This window comes from Macaca thibetana, chromosome 4, assembly GCF_024542745.1.
Source record: "Macaca thibetana thibetana isolate TM-01 chromosome 4, ASM2454274v1, whole genome shotgun sequence".
Classification (NCBI taxonomy): domain Eukaryota; kingdom Metazoa; phylum Chordata; class Mammalia; order Primates; family Cercopithecidae; genus Macaca; species Macaca thibetana.
In genome coordinates this window covers 8,339,441-8,355,570 of record NC_065581.1, presented here as the reverse complement: position 1 = coordinate 8,355,570, position 16,130 = coordinate 8,339,441, and the positions used below count along the sequence as shown (strand labels likewise).

The 16,130-nt window shown below is 37.4% G+C and overlaps 1 protein-coding gene across 1 annotated transcript in view; it reads left to right on the top strand.

Moving 5' to 3' along the window:
• The window catches only part of BLOC1S5 (biogenesis of lysosomal organelles complex 1 subunit 5), a 995,078-nt gene that overhangs the window by 594,523 nt on the left and 384,425 nt on the right, over positions 1 to 16,130 (top strand). The gene's annotated exons all lie outside the window — the stretch shown is intronic.

Sequence of the window (16,130 nt, the reverse complement as noted above, 5' to 3'; positions counted from 1 at the left end):
AAGGGCTTGGAAGCAGCATGATTGGAAAATTGGTGACAAATTTGGGGAAGAGGTATGTGGATGGACCTCTCTGAGTGGTGAAAAAATGTGAAGATATCTGTATCCTATGTGAGTGCTCACCAACAGGTGACCTCAATGGAGGAGGAGTTTAATAATCAAGTGGATAGGATGACCCGTTCTGTGGACACCACTCAGCCTCTTTCCCCAGCCTCCCCTGTCATGAATAAAGTGGCCATGGTGACAGGGATGGAGGTTACTCATGGACTTAGCAACATGGACTTCCACTCACCAAGGCCGACCTTGCTATGGCCACTGCTCAGTGCCAAATTTGCCAGCAGCAGAGACAAATACTGAGCCCTAGATATGGCACCATTTCTCAGCGTGATCAGCCAGCTACCTGGTGGCAGGATGATTATATTGACCTCTTCCATCATGGAAAGGGCAGAGGTTTGTCCTCACTGGAATAGACATTCACTCTGGATATGGGTTTGCCTATCCTTCACATAATGCTTCTGCCAAGACTGCCATCCGTGGACTCACAGAATGCCTTATCCACTGTCATGGTATTCCACATAGCATTGCCTCTGATCAAGGCACTCACTTTACAGCTAAAGGAGTGTGGCAGTGGACTCATGCTCATGGAATTCACTGGTCTTACCATGTTGCCCATCTTCTTGAAGAAGCTGTATTGATAGAAGGTGGAATGACCTTCTGAAGTCACAATTACAACGCTAACTAGGTGACAATACTTTGCAGGGCTGGGGCAAAGTTCTCCAAAAGTCCGTGTATGCTCTGAATCAGTATCCAATATATGGTACAATTTCTCCCATAGCCAGGATTCACGGGTCCAGGAATCAAGGGATGAAAGTGGAAGTGGCACCACTCACCATCACCCCTAGTGATCCACTAGCAAAATTTTTGCTTCCTGTTCTGGTGACATTACATTCTGCTGGCCTAAAGTTCTTAGTACCAGAGGGAGGAATGCTGCCACCAGGAGACACAACAATGGTCCATTAAACTGGAAGTTAAGATTGCCACCTGGACACTTTGGGCTCCTCCTACCTTTAAGTCAACAGACTAAGAAGGGAGTTACAGTGTTGACTGGGGTGATTGACCCAGACTATCAAGATGAAATCAGTCTATACCGGCCGGGCGCAGTGGCTCAAGCCTGTAATCCCAGCACTTTGGGAGGCCGAGACGGGCGGATCACTAGGTCAGGAGATCGAGACCATCCTGGCTAACACGGTGAAACCCCGTCTCTACTAAAAAATACAAAAAACTAGCCGGGCGAGGCGGCGGGCGCCTGTAGTCCCAGCTACTCGGGAGGCTGAGGCAGGAGAATGGCGTAAACCCGGGGGGCGGAGCTTGCAGTGAGCTGAGATCCGGCCACTGCACTCCAGCCCGGGCGACAGAGCCAGACTCTGTCTCAAAAAAAAAAAAAAAAAAAAAAAAAGAAATCAGTCTATTACTCCATAACAGAGGTAAGGAAGAGTATGCATGGAATACGGGAGATCAGTGTCTCTTAGTATTACCATCCCCTGTGATTAAGGTCGATGGGAAACTACAACAGCCCAATCCAGGCAGGACTACAAATGATCCAGACCCCTCTGGAATGAAGATTTGGGTCACTCCACCAGGAAAAAAAGCCACGATCTGCTGAGGTGCTTGCTGAAGGCAAAAGGAATACAGAATGGGTAGTAGAAGAAGGTAGTCATCAATACCAGCTATGACCACATGACCAGCTACAGAAGCAAGGACTGTAACTGTCATGAATATTTCCTCCTCCTTTTGTTAAAAACATGTTTATGCATGTATACACTTGTACTAAGAAAGTATCTTCATTTTATTTTCCTTTCCTTTATCATGTGACATAAGATTTATTGACTTCATATCAGCATTTAAGTATTGTTAACTTTATGTAATAGTATTTGGGTTGGGGACTGGTGCATTTCCAGTTGTATGAAGGATAGTTGTATTATGTTAGGCATGATTATGACTTTATTATTGTCTTTATTTGAAGATTATGTATGATCTCAGGAGATATGTATGGGTTCAAGTTAACAAGGGGTAGACTTGCGGTGGTTAATACTGAGTGTCAACTTGATTGGATTGAATGATGCAAAGTATTGATCCTGTGTGTGTCTGTGAAGGTGTTGCCAAAGGAGATTAACATTTGAGTCAATGGGCTGGGGAAGGAAGACCCACCCTCAATCTAGCGGGTACCATCTAGTCAGCTGCCAGCGAATATAAAGCAGGCAGAAAAATGTCCAAGACTGGCCTAGCCTCCCAGAAAAAGGCGAGACTGGCCTAGCCTCCCAGCTTACATCTTTCTCCCATGCTCTCCTGCCCTGGAACGTCAGACTCCAAGTTCTTCAGTTTTGGAACTCGGACTGTCTCTCCTTGCTCCTCAGCCTGCAGACAGCCTATTGTGGGACCTTGTGATCATGTGAGTTAATACTTAATAAACTCCCCTTTTCATATATATATAATATATAAATATATATTATATATATTATACATACATATATATTATATTTTTTTATATATATCCTATTAGTTCTGTCCCTCTGAGAGCCCTGACTAATACATGTGACATTTGACCTAATTCTGGGTAGTAAGGATCAGAACTGTACTGCAGGCATTATGCTTGTTAACTATCATTAAAGAACTATTAGCTAAAGAACATTGTCTGAACTGTTATCAAATGCTTTTAATTTTCCCAAGTGTTTTTTACCTTAAACCTACTTTATATTCTAGATTTTGAACCCACTTTACATTCTAGATTCTTATTTGATCAGTAAGCATAGCATTTTAGTAAAACTTGACCAGCAATGGGCCAGTAATGTGGCTTAGCACACTGCAAATATGTATGCATTACAAAATCACGTTTGCTCTTATATAGATAGTTGCAAACACTAGCTTCCATATCCTTACAATGCATCACCCTCCTGGTACATCCATGTGTTCAAGCCAGGGAAGCTCTCCCAAGTCTTGGTATATGGTTTTTATTGGAGTTTCACTATATAGCCCATAGGATCGATTAAATCATTGGCCATGTGACTGAACTTTATCTTCAGCTTTCCTTCCTTCCCCAGAGGTTGGGTTGGTGTTGCATGGCTCAAAGTTCCAAACCTACGGTCACATCATTAGTCTTTCCAGCATGGCCAGCCCCAACTCTAAAACTAATTACATGGTTATCAAATCATCACGTTATGCATTTTGACACTCAAAACCTTTGCTGTGTGTTTTCTTCCTGATTAAACACTTGATAAGTTTTCTCTATTATGTGTCTGAGCGAAAATATTTTACATTTTCACTTATTCTGCTTTATTGTTCCTATTGAATGTCCCTATTCTTGCCCATTGAGCCAGCTGTCTTAACATTTGTAAATAGCTAATGTAGCCTCACTGACATGACTGCTCTATTTTTACTGTAATGGCATTTATTCATTCATCTTCACTGGGCCAAATATGAGCCAGGCATTATACTGGATGCTGAGCATGCAAAAAGAATAAACTATAACCCATACTATTGAAAACCTTCCAGTCTAGGGAAGATTTGCTATGATTGTTATATAAATAATGTTATTGTTATATAAAAACACATCACATTAACCCTAAGTTTTCAGAATATTTCGCCACGGCGGTAGTGCTTCTAAAACCTCAGTGTGCACATGTACCACCTGAGGATCTAGTTTTTTAAAAAGAAAAAACAGGATCTGAATTCAGTAGGGTTGGGTGGGACATAAGATTTTGTTCCAACACACTTGCAAGTGATGCTAATGTTGCTGGTCCATGGACCATACGTGGAGCATCTAGGGTGTAGCATACAAACTTTCAGAAGTTTTCAATATCAGGACATCTGAAATTATCAAAATAATTTTCACCCCAGTTTGTTCCGTTTGCTTTTCAAACCTCACATTCTCTGTGGCCTGCCGTAGCAAACTGAACAGCAATCTTATGTTGGAGAGTTGCTGGCATAAGCAGAAAGAGTTTTTTAATCATTGTAGGTGTTTGAAAGATTTAATATTCACGAACTTTCTCCATAAATGTTACCTTTTTAAAAATCTTCATGAAAGTAAGATAAACCTGTAGTTCTCTCCCAGTCATGGTCTGCTGTTTTAATTTTATGGCATGTAGTTAAGATAGTTTTTATGCTGTTTTGTAGTGACATTATGAAGACAATATTCACATCGGTGATTTACTGCTGTTTCAGAATGAACTGTGAATTACAGGGCGTTAGGGAAGTAGGTCTTAACACTTAAGGGATTCTTCTGAGTCTTTTATCACAAAAATGTGTTTTACTAAATATCTTAATCCTATGATAACTCCCCAAATTTCTAAAACATAGACCATTTTAATCAGTTTTTACACAATTGATAAGATTTAAATAGATAAGTAAAGAAATGTGGATAATTTTTCACAATAGAAAATAACAGCAATAACACTTTGGAGTCTGATTATTATAGATCTCATTATAGGGCTCTCCCCCCATTATTTTTCTCCTAGTACTGGTTCCAGTGAAAGAAATAAAAAGCAGATCAATTAAAATGTTTATTGTGTTTCATTTCTTACTCAACAGTATATAAGCACTTAGGAATTGATTTTTTCATACATTCCAAAATTCATTGATTGATAGATCTTAATTGTAATTGTTTAGAATAATTTTTGTATATAAACCAGAGACATTTCATAAACACAAGTAATCATCTAATCATCTTTTTCCCTAGTGTCTAACTATATTTTAATTGATGATGTTGGTCTATGATATCTGTGTTAAACAACACAGAATCATAAAATCTCAGGACTGTTTGGATGCTTGGGCACCTGTCTTTAAATCAAAGAAGATATTTGAAAACTCTTAAGGTTTAATCTAACAGGGTGAGGCTGGGGGAATTTACTGTAAGATGCGTATGAACCATAGCCAATTTGAATCATCCATAGCCAGTTTGAGTCATAGAGATGTCCATCTCTAAACAGCTAGGAGTTATGCTGGATTCAGGAGAAGCATAGAACCAGAAAAGTGCTGCTGCACTGTTTACACAGGTGATTGATTGATTAGGCCTAACCACGTCCATGGCTAGGGGACCAGTAAGAGTGCAGATTCACAGGCTGATAGTCACACACTGAATTAAGAGATTTATTGTTTTAAATGTCCCAGCTGTTTGGTAAATTCTGCAAACTAATCTTACTAACATACACTTTATTTGTTCAGTTATTTCTTAGCAGTTTGCCATTCTCATAAAACCAAAGCGTGCGTAGTGATTTTTTTTTTTTTCATAATTCTAAGGGGTTATCTGTTAACACAGTTTCTAGGAATATCTAATAGTTTGATTATTTTTTCTCCTCCACCTCTGGGACTCCTATACATGTTGGCAGTTCTACTTTCATCTACATATCCCTGAGCTATTCTCTCATGGTTTCCATCTCTGCTGTTTCTTGCTGCTTCTGAGCAAGTTTCTCAGTCTGGTCTTTCAGTGTCCTAATTTGTTCTTCATCTGTTCAACCTGCTGTTTATCCCCTTTGTCGTGGTGACGTTTTTTTATATTTCAACTGTTATGTATTCAGACCTAATAGTTCTACCTGGATTTTTTAAATGATTTATTGGTTCTGCTTTATGCTACCAGTATTGTTCCTAATTGTGTTATCTTTATCATGGTTATTTTAAATTCTTGGGCTCTCTTCTAATCATTCTGTTTCCAATGGTAGATATTTTTTAGTCGTCTTTTTTTCTTTAACCAGTAATTACACACTTTAGCATAGCCATTGGCAGTTTCTCTCCAAGCCTTCTCACTGCCTTCTGCACCTTGCTGCCTTCTGTGCTTCTAGTCCATAACTCCAAGGTTAAGACAGCCTCAGTCTCCCCAGAACATCTCACTTTTGGTATTGTTTTGTTTTTTCCTAGAATTCACATGTCTGTCTGTCTGAATCAATATGTCTGTCTTCCTCTCCCCCACTCTCTCTCACTGTCTCTCACCCTCTCTCCCTTCCTTTCTCCCTACTTCGCCACCCTCCCCCATCTCCTAGTTCCTCTAGGATTGTTTTTGGAAGAAGCCAGCAGCCTATCCAAGCTCACCATCTTGACAGGAACCAAAACTAATTAAAAGAGAATTTCCCCCAACTCTTTGTCTTAGTGATTTATACTGCTAATGATTCTCAGATTTGCCTTTCCGATACAAATGAAAACTTGCTGGCTGCTATCTTGATTCAATCTGTTTCAGAAATATTGGTTCATTTACCAGTTTTAATTGGTAAAATTCAAATTTCGGCAGTAAGATTTGTAATGTTTTATTACAAATCTAATTACTAATTTAAATGTAATTTTAAAATATTTTACTAACTGAAATATAGATTTCAAATCTTCTAGAAGAAGACTAAGTAATAGAAATATAAAACAGAATTCAGTCCTAATAACCAGAAATGTATGTCCCATATTATGGCTAATCAGGTAAGATTGTTTTTAATACATAGGCATAATTGTTTGTGATTAGAAAACTTCATCATAAAGCTTTGATTATTTGAGATGATACCAATGAGTATACTTCGTGAGATTTCCTAATTTTCCTGTTGTCTAATGTATATCATTTGTAAAAATCATGTGGAACAGGCAGGGAAGAAGTAGTTTGTATTTTGAAGACATGGAAACAGACCTCAAGAAGACAAGTGATGTACCCAAGGTTAACACATAGTAAATGGCCAAACGCACCTAAATCGGTTTCTTTGACTCTGATGCCTAGCTGATAACCCACCATTCTTCAACTCCTGCTCTTTCCAGCCACAACAGCACCAGGTTAGGACTGGCATCCTCTCCAGCTGTTTGTGTCCTCTCAAAATCCTGACACTGCCTTCCTTCTCAGGACCACGTAAAGGGAGCAAGACTTTTTCCAAGGAAGACTTTTGTGGACAGTCCTGCTGTCATACTTACTAACCCACCTAAGAAGATTAGCATCTTCAGCCAGGTTTTAAGAGAATGCACAGAGGTGAAAGAAGAAGGGATTTCCTGCCTGACGTCCCCAGTCAGCCAAATCCACCTGTGCATGAGTGAGATGGCCCATATAGGTAGACACTTCAAGTCATTTACCAGCAGGTAATGGGACTCAACCATAAAGAGAGGTGTTGAAATGGGGCAACTGGGGGTAAGGGATAAAATCCAAGGACCAGTCAGGATTTTACAATGAATTGAAGTGAGATACTTTGTAAAGGAGCCAAGGCAAATGTAGTCCAGACAGAGAGGACATCACTGGAAGTACAAGGCAAGACAGAAGCTTAATCCTGGGGGAAAAAAAAAGAGAGTGTAGGCTGCGAAGTCAGAGAAGCAGCAAAGGGAATCTGGCTTGCTTAGCTGTGAACTCCTAGGTCATTTTGTCTCTCTTAGCAAGAGATCCAGTTGGGACTACAGATGGTCCCCAATTCACTAAGGTTCGACTTTTGATTTCTTGGCTTTATGATCAAGAATGTGAAAGCGACACACATTCTGTAGAAACCGCACTTTGAGTACCCATACAACCATTCTACTTTCACTTTCATTACAGTATTCAATAAATTACACAGAATATTCAACACCCTATTATAAAATAGACTTTGTGCTATGTGACTTTGCCCAACTGTAGACTAATGCAAGTATCTAAGCACATTTATGTCAGGCTGGGCTAAGCTATGATGTTCCATAGGTCAAGTGTAGTAAGTGCATTTTCAAATTAGGATATTTTCAACTTAGGATGGGTTTACAAGGATGTAACCTGTCATAAGTCGAGGAACACCTATAAACTTAAAGTTGGAGCAGGGATTAAAAATAATTAACACTGGAAATTTTTAAAATATGGGATGTAAGTGCCAGATCAGAAGTTGTACTTAAGGATTGTATGTGACTCTCCTGTGTTAGCTGGAAATGTCACCACAATAAGAAAGAGGAGACTCTAGAATTAGGAAGTAATACTTCTGAATTATTGTCAGTAATGTGATAAGAGTTGGCATAAATTGCTTGATTTTACTGTGCTTCACTCACCACACTGAAAATGGGGTGATTAAAAATATCTTCTTCGTAGAATTGAGTTTTGTTCTTTATGATAGTTTTGTTAGTAAGTGGTATGTAATTTGAAATTATAATGTTCAAAACTCAAATTCCATGATCCTAAGCCTTTCTAAGCATACAACTTTGCTTATGAATAGACATGACTGTTCAAGTGATGTGGCTATAGTAGCAGAAGGCTTTATTATGACCTTATAAACAGACTTTTCCTGGATGGCAGAGTGCTATCTTAAAGGGTCCAGCTCTATTTCTATGTGACATTGACACAAGGCCACTCAATAGTTCCATCTAAACTAACTCTTTCAGAAGGATTAATAGTAACACTCCATGGAGCCACTTGACCTCTCCACTTAATTTTGAAAAGTATGAATTATCCACAATTGTAGCAACCACTGAGAAAATCATAAGCTTTCCTTTCCATTTATTTTTCCTATGACAACCATTCACCACATATGTATCAAGTAATTTGCAAGTCTCTTCGGAGATATGTAAATACATATCTATGTATATGAGATAGACTATATATCTGTTTCACAGCTCCTTCACTTAATTATCTCAAAGTTTAGTGAGAAGCAGGCCTAAGTTATGGTGTTTTAATTTCTATAATGTGAATGTATATGAAGCATAATAGGACTATTCTGAAAGACTTTTTCTAAGAGGTAGCATTTAAGCAAGTCCAGGTAAGACATCGTGAGTATCTAAATACACACTCAGGCATTGGATCTGGTGAGGAGGGAACCAATAATAGGGATATCTAAAGGGTAATTGATAGGGAGGGGATGAGGGAGAGGAAGAATGTTAGTATGACTTTTGCAGTTCTGACTTGGAAAACTGGATGAATGTTACTTGCTGAGATACGCAATTCAGGAGAAAGAGTTTGTCAGTGGGGAGAGCGAGTTGAAGCATAGTTTGGACATGATTGAGTTTAAAGTCTTACTTTGGAAACTCCAGATGAACAATTTCAGAAAGCAATGATAATATGTAGTTTCAGAGGCTTGGGAATCTGGATTTGGGAGTTAAAATAATGAGCATGGGTAAAGTGCCAATTTTGTTTTTTTTAAGTGAAGAGAGTCTTTACAAAGACTGAGGAACACTGATGTTTAGTGGTGAACAGAGCAAGAGGGACCTGCACAGGGGCTGAAAACGAGAGGTCAGAGGAGGAGGAAAGCGTGATCTCAAGGAGCCAAAAGAAGGAGAAACAGGTCAAAAGGGAGGAAATTGTCAGTGCCATTTTCGAGATACATGAAAAAATGTTTAAACATGATCCGCAAAAAGACTGATTTATAACAATTAGATTTCTTTACTGACCCTAGATTCTTTATAATGCAAACAAATATTTACCATATTCTAAATATTTACCATTTTTCTTTAATTACAAAATAGAATTTTTGAAAAAGATAAAAATGTATTTTATGCTAATCATATGTGAATTCAAGATATTTAAAAAGAATATAGACTTTCTATATAAACAGACCTAATTTGAATTCCAGCTTCATAATTAACCTGGAGCAAATTAGTTACCTTCTCATTTTCTTCATCCAGAAAAATGGAATTAGCACACCTTTACAAGGTGATTTTGAAGATCAAACAAAATAATGCACATAAAAGAACAGCCTATTTTTAATAAACATTTATTATGTTTTGAGCATCTATTTTAAAAAGTGAGGAAAATATTCAGCAAATGAAGAGCAAAGAAAGCAGAGAGAAGTATGTAATAAGAGCAGAAATTAAATAGTAAATAAAAATATGCAATTAAAAAAATTAAGGCCAGGCCCAGTGGCTCACCCCTGTGACCTCATCAGTTTGAGAGGCCAAGGTGTTAGGATTGCTTGAGGCCAGGAGTTTGAGACCAGCATGGGCAGCATAATGAGACCCCATCTCTACAAAAAATAAGAATTTTTTTTTTTTTAATCAGCAAGGCACAATGGTGTATGCCTGTAGTCCCAGCTCCATGGAATGCTGAGGCAGGAGCATCATTTGAGCCCAGGAGATCAAGACTACAATAAGCTGTGATTGTGCCACTGTACTCCAGCTTGGTGTGACAGAACGAGACTCTGTCACAAAAAAAGAAAGAAAGAAAGAAAAAAAAGTTATTTTTTTAAAAATTAAAATTAATAAACTTCTGTGTTGTCTGATTATGAAATTAAAAAGATAAAAATGTGCAGTATATCTGAAATGAAAAAAGGATATTACTGCATGTTCTATGAACATTTAGGAAGAAGAAAAGAATATCTTAAAGCATTTTATGCCAATAAATTTGAAAATTTAGACAATAACAACTAATTTCTACAAAAATACAGTCTACCAAAACTGACATAGGAAGACACAAAATTTGAATAGTTCCATATATGTAAGTACCTACAAAAAAAGCTACTGTAAGCATGATACTTAATGATAAATTCTAGAAAGTATTTGCTTTGATTTCAGAAATAAGTGGGTATTCCTGTTATTAGTACATTTATTCAACGCTGTACTAGAGTTCCTATCCTGTACAGAAAAAGCCAAAAAATAAGGAAGAAAAAATAACTGTAAGAAAAAAAAAAAGTATATTCACAACTGACACAATTACGTACACACAAAATCTGAAGCAATCTACAAATACACTATTAAAATTAAAAAGGATTTAGCAGAGTCTCTCAATATAAGATCAATATGCAAAAACTGTATTTCTATATACAGCAGCAAACAACTAGAAAAACTGAATTTTAAAAGTGATTCCAGGCTGGGCGCAGTGGCTCACACCTGTAATTCCAGCACTTTGGGAGTCCAAGGCAGTTGGATCACCTGAGGTCAGGAGTTCAAGACCAGCCTGGGCAATATGGTGAAACCCTGTCTCTACTAAAAATACAAAAATTAGCCAGGCATGATGGTGGGCGCCTGTAGTCCCAGCTACTCGGGAGGTTGAGGCAAGAGAATGCCTTGAACCCAGGAGGCAGAGGTTGCCGTGAGCCAAGGTCACACCATTGCACTCCAGCCTGAGTGACATAGCGACTTTGTCTCAAAAAAAAAAAAAAAGTGATTCTATTCACAGTAGTATTAAATATCATGAAATTCTTTGAAATAAATATAAGATGTGCACAATCTCTACCCGTAAACTATAGTTATTGAACAAAATTATAGAATCCCTACGTAAATGAAGGTATATTCATGTTCATCTACTGGCAGTTGCAATATAGTAAATTGTCATTCCCAAATGATTTATGGTTTCAGTTCAAGTCCTGCATGCCTGTCTATGTAGGTGTATATGAGAAAATAAGCTGATTCTAGAATTTATAAAGCAATGAGAAGTGCCGAAATGGCTCATGATCTCTTGAACAAAATAGGTACCACAAGATATCAAGACTTGTTACGGGCTCCAGTATTTAGTGCAGTGCACTATGGCACAAGAAGAGACAAATAGACTATTGGAACAGCATGGAGAGCTCAGAAACAAATCCACACACACTGGGACATTTGATTTGCCTCAAAGATGGGACTACAGATAAGCGAGGGAACTTTTTTTTTCCCAGTAATTGATGTTTGATGGCTTAGATACGGAAACTATGGAACTTGGCCTAAACTTATAAACTACATATGAAAGGTGAAACAGTGGCTTTGACAAGATATGCAAGGCAAAGCAGGCTCTGTGGGGACGGGAAGTTATTTTAAAAGGAGACAAAAAGCATTAATATAAAGGAGAAGATTGACAAACTATATTACATTAAAAATTAGTGAATTCATCTAATCATGAGAAAACATTGGAGAAGTCCAAATTGAGGTTTATTCTCAAAATACCTGACCAATACTACTAAAGTGTTAAAGTCATGAAAAATATGAACTGAGACAATTGCCACAGATTGAGGGAGACTAAGGAGACTGACCGCTGAACGCAGCATGGTATTCTGGATTGGATCCTGGAACAGAAAAAGGATAACAGCGGAAAACAGGTATAATCTGAATACATTGTGTTGTTTATGTAATAGTATTGTACCTATATTAATATCTGAGTTTGATAAGTGTTAGTTATGTTTGGTAAATGGTGATGGAATGGGTTAACATTAGAGGAAGCTGGATGGAGGATATATTGGAGCTCTCTGTACTCTTTTCTACTCTTCGGTAAATCTAAAATTAATTCACAATAAAATGTTTACAAATTTAAAAATTATATTCACCAAAAGACATCAATAAGAAAGTAAAAAAGCAAGCCACAAGTAGGAGAAGAAATTTCCCATACATGTCATCAAAATGAGCTTGTATCTAGAATACATAAAGAGCCGCTACAAATCAATAAGGACAGCATAATACAAAAGTTGGGAAATGACTTGAAGCATTTTACAAAAGAGGATAGCCAAATAACCATAAACATTTGAAAAGCCTCATTATGCTTCAGTGATAACACAGATTTAACCCTGAGTAAAAATCTGCTACAACCTTACTAGAAAGGCTAAATATTGACAATTCTCATATGCTGCTATTAGAAGTGCAAACTGCTATAACCAGTTCAGAAAACTATTCAGTATTATCTGAAAAATTTGAATGTACATCCAGTGACCCAGAAATTCCACTCACAAGCACATACAACAGAAATGTAGGCACGTGTCTATCAAAAGACACATAAAAAAATATTCGTAGCAGCATCATTCAGAAAAGTAGAAACTGAGTCACCCAAATACAGTAGTCACCTACAGTCCAATGGGTTAAAAAAATATTGTGCTCTATGCCTATAATTGAGTGAATAGGAAAGACTTACCACTACTCATAGCAACAATAATTTGGCATACATAATGTCACATGAAAAAGCATAAATAAAAAGAGTAAAAACTATAAGATTCTGTTTACGTAAAGTTCCAAAAAAAAAAAAAAAAAAGGCAAAGCAAAACTACAATGGTTAGGGATCCATGTTTTGATGGTAAAATTATCAAGAAAAGCAAAGAAATGATAATGTAAAAGACAATTGTATTTTGGGGGAAAGGAGAGATTAGGGCTGGGGAGGACTGGCCTGAGGAGGCTTGTGTGGTGTGGCAATGTTTTACTGGCCTGTGTCGTGTTTACACTGGTGTGCCCTTTGAGAAATATAATTGAATTGTGTGTTTTTATTGGGTGGAGTTTTCTGTGTTACGTTCCACAATAAAAGAGTTTTCTAAAAGAGGAAGTGGGCTGGGGGAAGAAAAGAAACATTCTTTAGAATAACTCAGCAGCTCTCTAAAAATGGAGACTCTTAGATCAACCTATGCTTATTTCTTCGTCTTAAATCTTGCTTTCCTCTTCCAGGAAAAGATTCATTCCTTCCTTTTGGGCTGCATCTGACATTTTTAATAAAATATGAGATTTTCTTTTAACAGTACTTACTCTTAAATGGATTAATTTTAACAAGCTCAAGTTGTGTGCTTGCTTAATGACAGTAGCAGCTGATTAAATGGATATAACTTACACCCACACATGCCTACCTTCACATACATACTTATTTTTTAAACCCTCCTTTAAAGACAGTATATTTGACTTTAAGGGATGTATTCAGTCATTAGATGCTTTTTCATCACATGCTGCGTTTAGTGTTTTCCGTTTAGAAGACAGATCTGAAACACTAGCCTTATCATTCTTGGGTCTGCAATTGAAGTATAAAATCTTGCCAGGGTTGCAGCCATTAAAATAAAACAGTCTTGGAAATTAAGCACTAATTTCCCCTTCAAATGGCCATTTCTGGTTTTTTCTTTCTAATTACCACTGTAATGAAGTGGCCAGTATTATGGTAGGAAGTGATTTCAAAGGCAGCAATCTCTTATTATGAATTATAGGCTTTATTTTCCACCCTAATGGGAGTCGGCCTTAGTTATAGAAAATGCATGTGCAAACTCCATCTCTGCTGAGACTAAAATAGTTTTGAAATAACAAATCATACTCAGTTCAGAGACTGAGGCTTTCAAGCATTTCACTAAAGCAAAGATGAAGAGGAAACCCATTATGTTTTCACTACAGGATCATTTCTGACCACTCTAATCTGTTGCTCTCTGTAGCAGACTTTCAGCATATTAAAACACTGCTATATTAATAACATCTGATAAGGACAATTTGTATCAAGATAGATATGAGGAAAGGCACTTAGAAAACCATAAAGCACTCTCAATGTATTACTTTTTGTTAAGCCATTAACCTGACCACAGGGACTCCTATGGGTCCTGCAGTCCACTCTGTTTCTAATATGGGCAGTTGCCTTTTTTGTTTCCTATCAACGTGAGGTTTGACCTAAATATCTTGCTTTCATTTGTTGAAAAGGAAATTCTCTTTTAACTTTGATCATATCCCATGTGGACTTTCAATTTTTCTATGTCCCTTTGAAATTCTTTCCTGTCAAATGATTATAATGTGCCACTGCTTCTTGGCTGTGAGTTGGCGCACAGGTAACACCACAATCATGCACCAAGCTTTTAGCAGCTTTGTTAAGTGGGTATTATAATTATTTAGTCCAAAATAAGTAGTGATAAGCATTCCCCCCATTCTTTGGTGTCAGTGCTATCAAATTTAAATGGGAAGGGGTTCTAGAAATGAGTTGTTATCCATCTGAAAAAGCCATGCTGGGGTCTGTAATTTAAGCCACTGGGTTTTTTTCTGATGGCAAAATAGAAAAGATGATCATGCTGATCATTTCAATTGCCTACATTGTGTATCAGATTAATTTATTTTCTCATAGTAGGAAAATGATAACTTCTTACTCTGATGTCAACAGTAGCAATTTGGTAATAGACAAGAGAAATCAATTTCCCTCATGGGCATTTCTAGGTCTAAGTTTGGAACCACATGTGTTTCCTGGGAGTCTTTCTTCATCCTGTAACTTTGGTTGACCAATGATGTATTCACCGTAGGTTAATGGGAGTAGAAAATGCAAACTAGATCTTGAGGAAAAAAAGGATTACCAACTTTAAAAATTCAATCTGTGAACACTTTCTGACTATGCAGAATAACTTATGTTTCATGAAGACATTCTTTCTTCATTTTAAAACAAATAGAAAGAAGTCTGCCTAAAAAGGTGATGGAAATTTTGGCTGAAAATACAATGATTACTGTCGGTGTTGAAGAACTATACAGACTGTCTGTGTTGAAAAACTATATAATCCCAGCACTTTGGGAGGCTGAGGTGGCCAGATCACTTGAGGTCAGGAGTTCAAGTCCAGCCTGGCCAACATGGTGAAACCCCATCTCCACTAAAAGTCCAAAAAAAAAAAAAAATTAGCTGGGCATGGTGGTGCACACCTGTAATCCCAGCTATTTGGGAGGCTGAGGCAGGAGGATTGCTTGAACCCAGGAAGCAGAGGTTGCAGTGGGCTGAGATTGTGCCACTGCACTCCAGCCTGGGTGATAGAATGAGGCTGTGTCTCCAAAAATAAAAAATAAAAGCTATACAGATAGTAAAAAGATGAGAGTGGCCATGGGCTGGGTGGGGTGGGGAAGGGAAGGGGAGGATGGCTAGGCAAAGCACAGGTGAGACTATTCTGTGTGATACTACACTAGCAGATACATGACATTATACATGTGTCAAAACCTGTAGAAGTACAACTAAGAGTGAACCTGAAAGTAAACTATGGACCAGAGTTAATAATATATTGATATTGGTACCTTAGTTGTAACAAATGTACCACACTAGTGACAGATGTTAATAATAGAGAAACTATATATGCAGTGGGAATGGGATGCATATATGGAACTGTACTCAATTTTTCTGTAAATCTTAAACTCTACTAATAAAAACTCTCTTAATTAATTTATTAAAAAGAAGGGGATGAAAACACCTACACAGCAGGAAAGGAATACCCGGTTCTCTTAATGGAGATATGGGTGTAAACCCTCAGCCCCAAAACTTGCCCCAGAATGGTATGAGTTATTCATAAAATTGAAAACCTTGCACATACGACTAGACCTAAAACAATAACTTTTTTGAAGTTTTACAATTCCTATATTCATCTGGATTATATCACAAAAATAAAGTAGAAAAAGGAGAAAGCCGTTCCCTGTTCACCTACGTATTTTAATAAATGTTAGATGTTCTCCTTAAAAATGATTTGCTCAGTCATTGTGAAAAATTCAGAGAGTAAAAGGTGAAAATAAAAGAAAATCATTTTAAATATTAA